This window comes from Saccopteryx leptura, chromosome 3 (assembly GCF_036850995.1).
Source record: "Saccopteryx leptura isolate mSacLep1 chromosome 3, mSacLep1_pri_phased_curated, whole genome shotgun sequence".
NCBI lineage: Eukaryota > Metazoa > Chordata > Mammalia > Chiroptera > Emballonuridae > Saccopteryx > Saccopteryx leptura.
In genome coordinates, this window is record NC_089505.1 from 62,592,555 (window position 1) to 62,603,229 (window position 10,675).

General features: G+C 38.9%; 1 pseudogene; it reads right to left on the reverse strand.

Annotated features, from left to right (window-relative positions):
- Nucleotides 1–712: 712 nt before the first annotated feature.
- LOC136397329 (transcription factor A, mitochondrial pseudogene) lies at nt 713–2,160 on the reverse strand (annotated as a pseudogene).
- Between the last annotated feature and the right edge of the window lie 8,515 nt (nt 2,161–10,675).

A 10,675-nucleotide genomic window follows, 5' to 3' on the forward strand; every position in this document is an offset into this window, starting at 1 on the left:
AAAAAGTCATGGTTAGCCTGGCCAGGCGGTGGCGCAGTGGATAGAGCGTCAGACTAGGACGCGGAGGACCCAGGTTCGAGACCCCAAGGTCGCCAGCTTGAGCATGGGCTCATCTGGTTTGAGCAAAGCTCACCAGCTTGGACCCAAGGTTGCTGGCTCGAGCAAGGGGTTACTCAGTCTGCTGATGGCCTGGGTCAAGGCACACATGAGAAAGCAATCAATGAACAACTAAGGTGTTGCAATGAAAAACTAATGATTGATGCTTCTCATCTCTCTCCATTCCTGTCTGTCTGTCCCTATTTATCCCTCTCTCTGACTCTCTCTGTCTCTGTAAAGAAAAAAAAAAGTCATGGTTAGTGAGGTATAATGTATATACTTTATAAAATCTACTCAAGTGTAGAGGCAAATGAGTTTTGACAAATATATATAAATGAGCAACTACTAATACATCAAGATACAGAATATTTCCAAGACCTCAAAAATTCCCTGGGAGAAGGGGATACAGGGTTTTTCAGATTTATTTTTTTTAATCTTATTTTTATTAATTTTAATGCAGTGACATTGATAAATCAGGGTACATATGTTCCGAGAAAACATCTCCAGATTATTTTGACCTTTTTTTTTTGTTGTTGTTGTTGTTTTTTTTTAGGAAACACAAAATTTTTATTCCATGCACTATAGAACAATATGCATAGATCTGGTACATAATTTCTTAGTTTTTAGTTTAGAAACAAAGACAATGAGGAAAAAGGTTTATAAAGAGCTCCTCCTCTTACACAAAGTTACAACTAAAACCAGCAAGCCATTGCCTGCATAACCTTCAGCTCTGAATATAAATCACACCTAAGAACTGGAATTTACCTAAACAAGTTCTGGGTACTCTTTAAAAAATGCACAATTAATCATTGAACACTATGGCTCGTACAATTTGGGATACTTTTGAATAAGAAACCCCTATCTCCATAATGTAAGGAAACAAGAATACTGTGTCCACAGTCATCAAGTTATAAAAAACCTTCACAGTTTGTTTCACCTTTATCAAAGGCAAAGTAATTACTGATACTTTCATGGATTATTCTGATCCTCAGTAGTTTCTAAACAGAAAATAAATTTTGCACGACCTTTTATGTTTGAGTTTTCCAAAGCAAGATACCAGTACAAAATTTATTGAACTGGCAGAAGTCCATGGGCTAAAGAAAAAGGAATAAAGTATAAAATGTTTACCAACTTTATCCTTCTAATTTTATAAGTTTCAGATATTGAGACCTAATTGGTTTCTTGCGTCTGTCCATTATGAACATAATTCAATCTTCTATTTACTATTCATCAGTGCTTTTCGCTTGGGGTTTCACTTTGCGACGAAGAAGATCATTACGGCCAACTTCAACCATTTGTTCTTCCCAAGATTCAATTTCGTTATAATAACGATTTTTATCATCCTCAGCAAGTTGAATATATACTTGCTTTTGAGAATTAGAGAGATTTTTCCAGCTTTCATTTACACTCTGCAGTTTTACCTGTACTGTACCGTCCTTAGCTTCTTGGAAGCGTTCAGCTACATAAATATTATATGCTGTGCGAGGTCTTTTCGGTTTTCCAAGCAGTGTTAACTCTCTTTTTCATTATTGATTTCTTTTTGGAACGTTTTTGTATAAGTTCTTTTTCCAAAGATGCCCTCTGAGTTGGAGTTAGCTGCTCCTGAATTCTGTTTATCTCTTCTTTGTATGCCTGCCAGTCTGCCTTGTAAGCATCTTCATATATTTTTTTCTCTGAATCAGGAAGGGTCCTCCATAGTTCCACGATCTTTTTAATTAATTCTGAATTTCTCGCATCTGGGTTCTGAGCTTTAAATATGGGTAGCTTTTCCTTAGAAAATCGAACGTATGAAGACATAGGCTTCTTTGGATAACTACTCAAAGCTGATGAAGACCATCTCGGTATATATACAAAACTGAAGGGAGAGCGCAGTCGAGTCCCACAGCCCGCGCAGAGATCCGCTCCGGACTTTCTCAGGCCACTCAGCACGCCCCACAGGCCCCGAAGAAGCGCCATTGCACCCGCCCACAAGGCAGTGACCGGGCCCCAATCTCGTAGAGAACCTTGCATAACAGGACAAGACAACAATCTGAACCTGCGCTCACCCTTGCACAGCTTGCGTTCATACCCTGCTTGCGATGCACTATTTTGACCTTGGATTGTGCTGCATACCCCTCACTCAAAGTCAAATCGTCCTCCCTCACCTTCTCTCTGGTTTTCTTTGTGCCCCTAGCCTCCCCCACTCCCTCCATCTCCTTCCTCGCCCCTTCCCCACCCCTCCACCCCACTCCCTGTTACCTTCACATTCTTGTCCATGTCTCTGAGTCTCATTTTTATGTCCCATTTAATGCATTGGTTCATATAGTTCTTAGTTTTTTTCTGACTTACTTATTTCACTCTGTATAATGTTATCAAGGTCCATCCATGTTATTGTAAATGATCTGATGTCATCATTTCTTATGGCTGAGTAGTATTCCATAGTATATATGTACCAAAGATTTTTAATCCACTCGTCCTCTGACAGACACTTGGGCTGTTTCCAGATCTTCACTATTGTGAACAATGCTGCTATAAACATGGGGGTGCATTTCTCCTTCTGGAACCATTCTATGGTGTCCTTGGGGTATATTCCTAAAAGTGGGATGGCTGGGTCAAAAGGAAGTTCGACTTTCAATTTTTTGAGGAATCCCCATACTGTTTTCCACAGAGGCTGCACCAGTCTGCATTCCCACCAGCAATGCAAGAGGGTTCCCTTTTCTCCACATCCTCGCCAGCACTTATTCTGTGTTGTTTTGTTGATGAGCGCCATTCTAACCGGTGTGAGGTGATATCTTATTGTGGTTTTAATTTGCATTTCTCTAATGATTAGTGATGTTGAGCATTTTTTCATATGCCTATTGGCCACCTGTATGTCCTCTTTGGAGAAGTGTCTATTCATTTCTTTTGCCCATTTTTTGATTGGATTGCTTGTCTTTCTGGTGTTGAGATTTACAAGTTCTTTATAAATTTTGGTTATTAACCCCTTATCAGACGTACTGTCAAATATGTTCTCCCATTGTGTAGTTTGTCTTTTTATTCTGTTCTTATTGTCTTTGGCTGTGCAAAAGCTTTTTAGTTTGATATAGTCCCATTTGTTTATCCTGTCTTTTATTTCCCTTGCCCGTGGAGATAAATCAGCAAATATATCGCTGCGAGAGATGTCAGAGAGCTTACTGCCTATGTTTTCTTCTAAGATGCTTATGGTTTTACGCCTTACATTTAAGTCTTTTATCCATTTTGAGTTTATTTTCGTGAATGGTGTAAGTTGGTGGTCTAGTTTCATTTTTTTGCAGGTTGCTGTCCAATTTTCCCAACACCATTTGTTGAAGAGGCTGTTTTTACTCCATTGTATTTCCTTACCTCCTTTGTCAAATATCAGTTGTCCATAGAGCTGTGGGTTTATTTCTGGGTTCTCCATTGATCTATATGCCTGTTCTTATGCCAGTACCAGGCTGTTTTGAGTACAATGGCCTTGTCGTATAGCTTGATATCAGGAAGTGTGATACCTCCCCCTTTATTCTTCTTTTTTAAGATTGCTGAGGCTATTCATGTTCTCTTTTGGTTCCATATAAATTTTTGGAATATGTGATCTATATCTTTAAAGTATGTCATTGGTATTTTAATTGGTATTGCATTGAATTTATAAATTACTTTGGGTAATATAGACATTTTAATGATGTTTATTCTTCCTAACCATGAGCATGGTATATGCTTCCACTTGTTTGTATCTTCCTTGATTTCTTTTATCAATGTTTTATAATTTTCCGAGTACAAGTCTTTAGTCTCCTTGGTTAAATGTACTCCTAGGTACTTTATTTTTTTGGTTGTAATAGTGAAGGGGATTGTTTCCTTAATTTCTCTTTCCAACTGTTCATTGTTAGTGTATAAAAATGCCTCTGATTTCTGAGTATTAATTTTATATCCTGCCACCTTGCTGAATTCATTTATCAGGTCCAGTAGTTTTTGGACTGAAACTTTAGGATTTTCTATATACAATATCATATCATCTGCAAATAATGATAGCTTTACTTCTTCTTTTCCAACTTGAACGCCTTTTATTTCTTCTTCTTGTCTGATTGCTGTGGCTAGGACTTCCAGGACTATGTTGAATAAGAGTGGTAAAAGGGCCTGACCTGTGGTGGCGCAGTGGATAAAGCATTGACCTGGAATGCTGAGGTCACCGGTTCAAAACCCTGGGCTTGCCTGGTCAAGGCACATATGGGAGTTGATGCTTCCTGCTCCTCCCCCCTTTCTCTCTCTCTCTCTCTCCTCTAAAATGAATAAATAAAAATAAAAATTAAAAAAATAATAAAAATAAGAGTGGTAAAAGGGGGCACCCCTGCCTTGTTCCTGATCTTAAGGGGATTGCTTTTAATTTTTGCCCATTGAGTATGATGTTGGCTGTGGGTTTGTCATAGATGGCTTTTATCATGTTGAGGTATGTTCCCTGTATTCCCACTTTGCTGAGAGTTTTGATCATGAATGGGTGCTGGATTTTATCAAATGCTTTTTCTGAATCTATTGAAATTATCATGTGGTTTTTCTCCTTGCTTTCGTTTATGTGATGAATAACATTGATAGATTTGCGAATATTGTACCAGCCTTGCCTCCCCAGAATAAATCCCACTTGATCATGGTGTATGATTTTTTCCATATATTGTTGGATCCGGTTTGCTAATATTTTGTTGAGGATTTTAGCATTTATATTCATCAGGGATATTGGCCTATAATTTTCTTTCTTTGTGTTGTCTTTGCCTGGTTTTGGAATCAGAATTATGCTCGCCTCATAAAAGGAGCTTGGAAGTCTTCCTTCCTCTTGAATTTTTTGAAATAGCTTGAGAAGGATAGGAGTTAGTTCTTTGAATATTTGGTAGAATTCACTTTTGAAGCCATCAGGCTCAGGACTTTTCTTTGTTGGAAGTTTTTTGATAACTGTTTCGATCTCATTTGATGTAATCCATCTGTTTAGGTTTTCTGATTCTTCCAGATTGATTTTTAGAAGATTGTATGTTTCAAGGAATTTGTCCATTTCATCTAGGTTGTCTAGTTTTTTGGCATACAGTTCTTCATAGTATTTTCTTACAATCCTTTGTATTTCTGTTGTGTCAGTTGTTATTTCTCCACTCTCATTTCTTATTTTATTTATTTGAGTTCTCTCTCTCTTTTTCTTGGTGAGTCTAGTTAAAGGTTCATCAATCTTGTTTACCTTTTCAAAAAACCAGCTCCTAGTTTCATTGATCCTCTGTATTGTTTCTTTAGTCTCTGTCATTTATTTCTGCTCTGATCTTTATTATTTCCTTCCTTCTACTACATTTAGGCTTTACTTGCTGTTCTTTTTCTAGTTCTTTTAGATGCAGGGTTAAGTTGTTTATTTGAGCTTTTTCTAGCTTCTTAATGTGTGCCTGTAGTGCTATGAACTTCCCTCTCAGTACTGCTTTTGCTGTGTCCCATAAATTTTGAGTTGTTGTATGCTCATTATCATTCGTTTCTAGGAATTTTTTTATTTCTTCTTTTATCTCATTCTTAATCCATTCGTTATTTAACAACCTGCTATTTAGTTTCCATGTGTTTGAGAATTTTTGAGCTTTTCTGTTGTGGTTGATTTCTAGTTTCATGCCATTGTGATCAAAGAAAGTGCTTGATATGATTTCAATCTTCTTAAATTTGTTGAGACCACTTTTGTGCCCTAACATGTGGTCTATCCTAGAGAATGTACCATGAGCACTTGGAAAGAATGTATATTCTGCTGCTTTAGGGTGAAAGGTTCTGTAGATATCTATTAAATCGAGTTGATCTAGTGTGTCCTTTAATTCTGCTGTTTCTTTGTTAATTTTCTTTCTTGAGGATCTATCTAGTGATGTTAGTGGGGTTTTAAAATCCCCTACTATTATAGTGTTGCTGTTGATCTTGCTCTTTATATCCATCAAAGTCTGCTTTATATATTTAGGTGCTCCTATATTAGGTGCGTAGATATTTATAATAGTTATATCTTCCTGTTGGATTGCTCCCTTTATCACTATGTAGTGGCCTTCTTTATCTCTTACTATATTCTTTGTTTTAAAGTCCATTTTGTCTGATATAAGTATTGCTACCCCAGCTTTTTTTTCATTTCCATTTGCATGGAATGTTTTTTTCCATACTTTTACCTTCAACCTATGTGCATCTTTTGTTTTAAGGTGTGTCTCTTGTAGACAGCATATGTATGGGTTCTGTTTTCTTATCCATGCAGCTATCCCATGTCTTTTGATTGGATCATTTAATCCATTTACATTTAAGGTTATTATTGATATGTAGTTGTTTATTGCCATTTTATTCTTTAAAGCTGTATTCCTCTTTTGCTATATTCTTTTCCCACTTTAATCTGTTTACAACATGCCCCTTAACATTTCCTGCAGTATTGGTTTGGTTGTAATGAATTCCTTGAGTTTTTTTTGTTTGTTTGTTTGTTTTTTGTCTGGGAATCTTTTTATTTCTCCTTCAATTTTCAATGATAGTCTTGCTGGATAAAGTAGTCTTGGTTGTAGGTTCTTGTTCTGCATTACTTTGAATATTTCTTGCCATTCCCTTCTGGCTTCAAGTGTTTCTGTTGAGAAGTCTTATGTCATCCTTATGGAGGCTCCTTTGTAGGTGATAGCCTTTTTTTCTCTCACAGCTTTTAATATTTTCTCTTTATCACTTAGCTTTGGTATTTTAATTATGATGTGTCTTGGTGTAGGTTTTTTTGGGTTTCTTTTTAGTGGAGTTCTCTGTGCTTCTTGAATTTGTGAGAGTTTCTCCTGCATTAATTTAGGGAAGTTTTCAGCTATGATATGATTGAGCAAAGCCTCTATCCCTTGTTCTTTCTCTTCTTCTTCAGGAACCCCTATGATGCGGATGTTATTTCTCTTTATGTTGTCACAGAGCTCTCTAAGAGTTTCCTTAGACTTTTTGAGTCTCTTTTCTTTCTTATTCTCTGCTTTCATGCCTTCATTCCAGTTGTCCTCCAACTTGCTGATTCGATCCTCAGCTCTATCCATCCTGTTTTTAATTCCTTCCATTGTGGTCTTAATTTCTGATATTGTATTTGTCATCTCCGACTGATTCTTTTTTAATATTTCAATATCCTTTTTTATACTTGCTATTTCTTTATTTAGGTGTTCGTTATGACCACCCATTGTTGTTCTAAGATCCCTAAGCATCCTTACAATCATTATTTTAAACTCTGCATCCAGAAGTTTGATTATTTCCATATCACTCAGTTCATTTCCTGAAGGTCTCTCTTGTGGTTTCATTTGGATTGCACTTCTTTGTCTTCTCTTTGTGTCTGGGTGTCTGGGTGTTTTCTTTGTAGAGCTGGTTGAGTCTAGGCTTGGTGTTGTCTGCCTCCGCTTTTTTTATTTTTATTTTATTTTATTTTTTTAATTTATTCATTTTAGAGAGGAGAGAGAGAGGGAGAGAGAGAAGGGGGGGAGGAGCTGGAAGCATCAACTCCCACATGTGCCTTGACCAGGCAAGCCCAGGGCCTCGAACTGGCGACCTCAGCATTTCCAGGTCGACGCTCCATCCACTGCGCCACCACAGGTCTGCCTCCGGTTTTTACTTGTGTTGTTTCTAGGTCAGCTTTTTGAAAGCTGTTCTCATAGTCCAGATTTGGTTTTTCATGCTGATTGTTCATAAATTAGTTTATAATCCAGTTTGGTGGTGTGAGCTGGGAGTCTGTACATCTGCCTATTCCGCTGCCATCTTCAGGTCTCCTCAGATTTATTTTTGTAACTCGTCTGTATGTCTAAAACCATCTCTCCTTTGAGAAAGTGGTATATAACATTTATGTGCTATTTAAGAATTATTAAGCTGTACAACCAAGTGCTTACCACTCAGCTTTAGAAACAGAACATTACCTTGAAGCTCTCTGTCTGTTAATGTGCATTTTAGTCTGTTTTAACATATAAGATCTGTAAACACCAAAGTGTGAATTTCCCATTTTTACCTCATAGCCAAACTTTTAAATTCTAATTTGTATGCCATTGGCCTCAAGAATAGTTATGTCATAAATCATTGGAAAATACAAATTAAAAGATTAGTTCCTCGCCTGACGTGTGGTGGCGCAGTGGATAAAGCATCAACCTGGAATGCTGAGGTGGCCAGTTCGCAGCCCTGGGCTTGCCTGGTCAAGGCACATATGGGAGAGTTGATGCTTCCCACTCCTCCCCCACCCCTTTCTCTCTACTCTCTCTAAAAAATAATCAATCAATAAAATCTTTTTAAAAAATAAAAATTAGGTCCTTATATTTCCTAATCAAAACCCCACAATGAGTAAACAAATTGTGGTACATCATACAGTGTTTTTAAAGTATTGTAGAGTTAACGGTGGATACAGCCCTTCCATACTTCCTGGTAGACCGCTCTTTTTTTTTTAAATTTTAATGGGGTGACATTGATAAATCAGGGTACATATGTTCAGAGAAAACATCTCCAGGTTATTTTAACATTTGATTATGCTGCATTCCCATCACCCAAAGTCCAATTGTCTTCCGTCACCTTCTAACTGGTTTTCTTTGTTCCCCTCCCCTCCCCCAACCCCCTCCTTACCCCCCTGTAACCCCCACACTATTGTCCATGTCTTTGCGTCTCATTTTTATGTCCCACCTATGTATGAAATCATATAGTTCTTAGTTTTTTCTGATTTACTTATTTTGCTCAGTATAATGTTATCAAGGTCCATCCATGTTGTAAATGATCCGATGCATCATTTCTTATGGCTGAGTAGTATTCCATAGTATATATGTACCAAAGCTTTTTAATCCACTTGTCTACTGACAGGCACTTGGGCTGTTTCCAGATCTTCGCTATTGTGAACAATGCTGCCATAAACATGTGGGTGCATTTCTTCTTTTCAAAAAGTGCTATGGTGTTCTTGGGGTATATTCCTAAAAATGGGATAGCTGGGTCAAAAGGCAGTTTGATTTTTAATTTTTTGAGGAATCTCCATACTGTTTTCCACAGTGGCTGCACCAATCTGCGTTCCCACCAGCAGTGCAGGAGGGTTCCCTATTCTCCACATCCTCGCCAGCACTTATTCTGTTGTTTTCTTGATAAGCGCCATTCTGACTGGTGTGAGGTGATATCTCATTGTGGTTTTAATTTGCATTTCTCTAATGATTAGTGATGTTGAGCATTTTTTCAAATGCCTATTGGCCATCTGTATATCCTCTTTGGAGAAGTGTCTATTCATTTCTTTTGCCCATTTTTTGATTGGATTGTTTGTCTTCTTGGTATTGAGTTTTACAAGTTCTTTATAAATTTTGGTTATTAACCCCTTATCAGACGTATTATCGAATATGTTCTCCCATTGTGTAGTTTTAGTTTATTTTTCTTTCTTTTTTTTTTTTTTCTGAAGTTGGAAATGGGGAGGCAGTCAGACAGACTCCCACATGCGCCGGACCGGGATCCACCCGGTACGCCCACCAGGGGGCGATGCTCTGCCCATCGGGACGTCACTCTGTTGCAACCAGAGCCACTCTAGCACCTGAGGCAGAGGCCATGGAGCCATCCCCAGCGCCCAGGCCAACTTTGCTCCAATGGAGCCTTGGCTGCGGGGGGGGGGGGGAGACAGAGAGGAAGGAGAGGGGAAGGGATGGAGAAGCAGATGGGCGCTTCTCCTGTGTGCCCTGGCCGGGAATCGAACCTGGGACTTCCGCACGCCAGTCCGATGCTCTACCACTGAGCAAACTGGCCAGGGCCCTATTGTGTAGTTTTAGACCGCTCTTGAATGTGCATCATCATCTGCCAAGGAATAAACAGACCCTGAGGAAGGCTTCTGTTTCCTGACTCCCAGCTCCTGCATTCCTGCCCTTGCCTTCGTGCGGCTATTGTCTAACTGCTTAAAATCCAGACTGCCTGGCTGGACCCACAACCTGACCAGCCACGATCGCAGCCTCCCTGTATATAAGTAATAAAGACTAGGTCTGCTCCCTCTGGTCCTCCTTGTGGGGTTGTTGGTTTTTTTTCTAGACTGCGAGACAGGTAGACATATGTAGTCTCAAATTCCTGCCTTAAAACTATTAACTTCATTTAACCACTGGGTAAGTACTATACTAATCCCCTGGAAACCGATTCATAGAGATTAAGTAACTCACCCCATGTCAAAGCGCTCGTTAGTGGCGAGGCTGACCCTCGAGTCAGGAAGAGGGCTGCCGGAGCAAAGAACCCGGGAAACCATCAAACTGTGATGCACGCTGGCCTGCCTCCATCTGGGAAGAGTGTATGCACCGTTTTAAATGCTAGGGGGCGCTGCTGAGAGGGACTCGCAAACGCCTCTACCCCTTGTCCTTTGTCCTCAGGCACTTTTCCTCCTGGAGGCCAAGGACCGGGCAACCGCCTTTTAGAGCTTCTTTATTCCTATCAATAGCCAAACAGATAAATTTATTGTATTTCATTATTTCAATTGAAGCTCATTTATTCTAGAACTATGTCCTACCACCACTATCACCACTCTACATGTCCTTGACTGTTGGACAAATCACAATGCCAAATTACGTGTCAAAAGACTGGTTTGTCTAATGGCTTCCTTACACTTTCTCTCCTGATATACTGTTTCCTGTAGCATAGAATTTTGATTTAA